This window comes from Chenopodium album, chromosome 16 (genome assembly GCF_948465745.1).
Source record: "Chenopodium album chromosome 16, dcCheAlbu1.1, whole genome shotgun sequence".
Lineage (NCBI taxonomy): Eukaryota > Viridiplantae > Streptophyta > Magnoliopsida > Caryophyllales > Amaranthaceae > Chenopodium > Chenopodium album.
The window spans coordinates 13,839,567-13,845,380 of NC_137849.1; positions in this window are offsets into that span (position 1 = coordinate 13,839,567).

The following is a 5,814-nucleotide window of genomic DNA, read 5'->3' on the forward strand; positions in this document are numbered from 1 at the left end:
TAAATTTTGTATGATTTAAGTAAATAAGAAAACCATCTTATCCTAGAAGAAATTATGCTCCAAAGTTTCTTCACATTTCTTCCATGCCATGTTCTTTTGATCCTTAGTTAACCAGCTCTGTCATATCCACCTTTATTTATGGCCTCTTTCATCTCTATACTCATCTATAGTGTTTAGATTTTTATAATTATGATTGAAGCTGTGGCGGTCTACAACCTCGTTGTAGGTAAATTTCAATTCTAAAGTGGTGTACGAAGATTTTTGTTTTTAGCCTGTTTATTATGAGTTTCAAGCAAGAATTTAATGGTTTTTGAGTTTTAACTGGCTTCAAGCCTAGAGTCTAAGATCTTAAAATGTTCATAACAATAGTTTTGCCCTTTAGTTTTGGTAATTATAAACTTCGTATGAAATTGAAGGGCAAGACAAATCAAAATCAAGCAATTTATTAACAGGTAGACTGTTATGAAATATATAGAAACTAGAGGATTAAGAAAAGAAGGTAATTAGAGAAGTAGAATTACTACTTGTATATATTACTCTTGGTAATATTTTTGTGTGTATCATACAAGTGAATTTGCATGGGTATTTATAGTAGTGAAAACTATTATTACATTGTGAGCTACAAACATAGAGGGTGACAACAAAGTTGGCTATTACATTTAATGCCATGAAGAAATTAGAGTGTGGACGTTCACACCATACTTGATCATCAAATTAATTAACTCTTAATACTCCCCCTTGAATGTCCATACAAAATATGGTATTTGTTGCCTCATTAAAACCTTGCTAGGTAAAACCTTTTGGGATAAAAGCCATAGCTAAGGGAAAAGAGTACAACAATAATTTATTATATGCTTTAGTGTATTGCCTCATTAAAAACCTTGTCAGAAAAAACCCATTGGGATAAAAACCTGATCGAAGGGAAAAAGAGTGTAGTGCATATAATACTCCCCCTGATTTTAACGTAGCTCACGAAGACGACGCATCCCAATCTTGTGGACCAACCGCTCACAACTCTTCGAAGGTAGGTACTTTGTAAACAAGTTTGCGAGATTATCACATGATTGGATCTGTTGGACATTTATCTTCCCTTCCTTTTGCAAATCGTGTGTGTAAAGAACAATTTTGGGAATAGATGTTTAGTCCTATCACCTTTGATGTATCCTTCGGTTACTTGTGCGATGCATGCAGTGTTGTCCTCATAAATGATGGTTGGATTCTCAATTATTCCTCTCATCCCTTATTCTTCTTGGATATTACCGATAATTAACCTTAGCCATACACATTCGCGTCCTTCTTCATAGAGGGCAATCATCTCAGCATGATTTGATGATGTTGCAATCAGGAATCATTTGAAACATAAACGTATTCGGTCTGTTGCAGATCTCTTACAAGATCTATTCGGATTGGCTCTAGTTCGTTTAGAAAATGTGGTTCGAGGAACTATATGTGGAGCAATTCGGCATAAATTAATACCGACTCCTCAGAATTTGGTAACTTCAACCCCATTAACAACAACTTTTGAATCTTTTTTGGATTACATCCATTATCTCAAGTTTTGGATCAAACTAATCCCTTGACGCAAATCATTCATGGGAGAAAGTTGAGTTATTTGGGCCCTGGGGGATTGACAGGGCGAACCGCTAGTTCTGCTTTGTTGATTTCCAAGAAATTGCAGTTCCTCCATAAGTGAACAAATATCCAGTTTGTGACTTGGAATTTTGTGGGTCTGATAGATATCCAGCATCTGCATATCCGATGAGGGTGGCATCTTGCCTTAATAAAACAAACCAAGGTCTTTCGTTCCTCGTAGATATCGTAGTAAGTGTCTTACTCCTTTCTAGTGTCCATTCATTGGTGCGTTGCTATGGCTAACAAATTCACTGAAAAAGCTATGTCGGGTCTAGTATTGTTAGCTAGATACATTAAAACGCCAATTGCACTTAAATATGGTACTTCAGGACCAAGAACTTCCTCGTTTTCTTCTCAAGGTCTAAATGGATCATTTTTCATATTCAAAGACCGAACGATCATCGATTGTGGTGTTCATTGGGGTCGCTTTGTCCATGAAAAAAATCTTTAACACTCTTTCAGTGTAGTTAGACTAGTGGACAAAAATACCATTATTTAAGTGCTCAATTTGCAACCCAAGACAGAATTTAGTTTGTCCAAGATCTTTCATCTCAAATTCTTTCATCAAGTATTTTGCAGTTCTTTCAAGTTCATTTGGAGTTCCAATGATATTCAAGTCATCAATATAAACTGCAATAATTACAAATCCTGATTGTGATGTCTTAATGAAAACACAAGGACTGATTTGATTATTCTTGAACCCTTCTTTCATAAGATATTCACTAAGGCGACCTTTTTAATTTTATGGAATGTAAATGTCTAGGCTTGTTGTTTTCTGGTAATTTGAGTCCATCTGGGACTTTCATATAAATGTCTATATCAAGTGACCCATATAAATATGATATATCCAATTTATATAGTGTTTTACCCCCGTCCCACGATCATAATTAGTGGTGTTTTTGGCTCTTTAGAGCCACTTTTATTACTAATTTGTGTTTTCTAGTGTTTGCGTAGTTTTAGTTGTATTTTATAGGAAATTGCACTTTTGGAGCATTTTCCCGGGTTTTTTATGGATCAACTACGAAGGCTAGAAGGACACGGCCACTCTTGAAGCCCAGGATCGGTAAGAGCCGATGATTAAGGGCTCGGTATGAGACACCGGGGCTATTGGATCGATTAATCAAGACCCGATGAGGAAACTCAGATTGGGCTGAGGAATTTAGCCCAATCGAAATCCAAGCCTCGAAGAAGAAAGCCGGGCCCGATCGAGCAAGCATACGCCCGATCGGGCGGCTGCGCGCATAAAGACCCTCAAGGGAGAGACGCGCCCGATCGGGTGAGCGTAAGCTCGATCGGGCGCGGCATACCAGCAGCGAGCAAGGCAAAAAGGCGGGCCCGATCGGGCACTGATAAGTCTATTTTATATATATATTTATTCCCCGTCCCACGATCATATTTGTGCTTATTTGAGCTCTACGGAGCTGTTTTTATTACTAATATACGTTTTCTAGTGTTTTTGTAGAGTGGATATTATTTTGTAGGAATTTGAAGAATTATGACAATTCCCGAGCTTATTGAGCCACAACAAAGACATTGGAGTCGGATCGTATTTTATGACCAAATATTATTTGCCCAAGATTAAGCTAATTAAGTTTAGTTTGGTGATTAAGGGCTCGATACATGAGGAGGTTCAAGATTTACAAGCTATTATTATTTTCGGATCAAGTAATGAGGCCACAAATCATAAGACAAACTACAAAGGTCCAAGAGTAAGCAAGAAGGCCCAAGAAAGAAGCCCAGTTAGCTGCCAATTATCCGGCCCGATCGGGCAGAATATGGCCCGATCGGGCGAGTGGTTATTGTTGCTGCCAGAAGCCAATTGGGCCTTGGTGCAAGAAGCCCAATAGCTTTAGTTGGGGAGGCGGTTAAAAGGCTGACATTAAGCCTTGTTTAGGATTCTTGTTTGAGTTTTATTAGGAGATGTACTTTGTGGGCTCCTTATAAAAAGTAGTAGTACGTAGTTTGGGAGGTTGGTAGCATTAGTTTTAGCTTTTTTTTTCATTAGTTAGTTTTAGTTTTTAGTTTTCTTTTCTTTTTAGTTTAGTTTTTCTTCTCTCTTTCTCTCTCTAACTTTTCTCTCTCCTTTTAATTAAACTCTTAGTATTACTTTCTCTTTTATTTCTCTCTACAACTCTTGAATTAATTTCAGTAATTTATTCTCTTTCTTTAATCATGTCTTCTTTAATTACTTTGCTTAGTTTATATTTTATTATGTGCAAGTAGTTTAATTCTAGGGTTCTTGGGGATCCGTAATTAATATGAAGGGATAATTTTTTTATTATTGATCATTGATATTGCATGATAATTTCTTATTGAATTGTTTTAATTCTTTGCAATTAGATTATGAATCAAGCAGATGTAATTTGATTGTGAATGTTTAGCAATATTGAATTGATGAATCGAGCAGATGTTAATTTGATATTAAAGGCTATTTTCAATAGGAACTTAGATCTAGTAAATTGCGAGAGCCTGTTAGATCTATGTTGGTTAATAAATTGCGAGAGCCTGTTAATCATGTTATTTGTGCAATGTTGATTGATTGATTGTTATGTTTTATCCCGGAATATTAATTATTGGTGAACCTATGACCCTAGGCCTTCTTATTATTGATTTTCTCCCTGAACTTGATCTCCGTAGAATAGTTTCACATTATATACAACAATTTGGTTACCTTAATAATTTAGATTATATTAATTAATTAGGAGTAGAAAGACTTGTTTCCCTGTGGATTCGACCCTACTTCCCTATCTACTTTAGTTAGAGGATTTAGGTAATACTTTTGATTAGGTGATACGACTTTAGCCTGTCAAAAATTTGGCGCCGTTGCCGGGGAAACGGTTTTATTTTTATTTCTAGTTGTTATTAGAGTCTAAATTATTTTTTCCCCCCCTTATTTTCCTTATGAGTTGAAAATATCCATGCTTACGTCACTACAAGAATTATATGATTTTTATGCAGCACCTGACTACTGTTGTTGTCAACGTCTTTGTCATAAAAATCCTGAATGCCCTTATAGCGAGTTTTTTGTGCGTGCTCCTGATGATTTTAGAGTCTTTCCATTAACATATGATCATATTCGAAAACGATTAGTTGCTAATGAAAGTTATTGGAAGGCTCTTGATTTAAAAGTCTATGGACACTATAATAATACGAATGTTATTGAGGATGAAGAACCCGTTATAGACTTGGTGGTTGAAAATTCACTGGTTGACGAATCAGTGATTGAAAAATCATTAGTTGTAGAAACGGTGGTTGAAAATTCCTATGTTGATGATGAGGTTATTCATGAGGGTAAAATATTCAAATCATTATTGGATGATAAAGACAATGACTACCTCCATGTCCGTTCTACTAATTCTAAATTTTTACCGGAGGAAGTAGAAGGTTGTGGTGTATTTTCATCTCTCTCTTTTGATTTTTCTTTTTATCTTGAGTTCTCTTTATGTGCTCCTAACCTTGTCTTTGTAGGGATTAATGTGCTTGCAATTAAGCCCTATCTAGTGCCTAATGAAATGTTTGCAGGAGCGTTTGATAAGTTACTCAAGGCATTGAATTCTTCCGATTGAGAGGAGGAGTATGGTCGAGCGGGACCTTGATAAACTAGCGCTTTGCGGGAGGCAACCCGTATTTTATTGTTTTTTTTTTTATAGTTTAGTCTTTTCTTTTTTTTTTTTGTGTGTTTTCTTCTTGTTTTGTTTTAGAGAGGCAGAGGAGAGTATATCTTATATTTGTGGGAGTGTGATTTTGTGCAGAGTTGACTAGAAAAGTTGAGAAAAGATCGAAGGGCTAAAGGAATCCCGGGGCTATTAGCAGCAGCAAGCTGCCCCGTCAAATCAGTAGCACGGGCCCGATCGGGCAGAGCTCGCCCGATCGGGCGCGCGTACGCGTCAGCAAAAGTCGTCAACTTCGACAGGCCATAACTTTTGCATTTCTTATCCGATTTTGGCGTGTGACCTATCGTTGGAAAGCTCTTTAAGTCTACTTTCCAATGAAATTGGAATCACTGCATTATGATTTATAAATCAAAAGTTATGATCAGAATAGTGCACCTGACTCAAATTTAGACTTTTTCCCACTAACACTTTGTTTCATTCTTGCCCAAATTTGTTCCAAAGAGATGCATTGCAATCCTCGAGGCTTTGGTGACATTGATGTGGTGATGATGATGAGTAGTCACCTTGA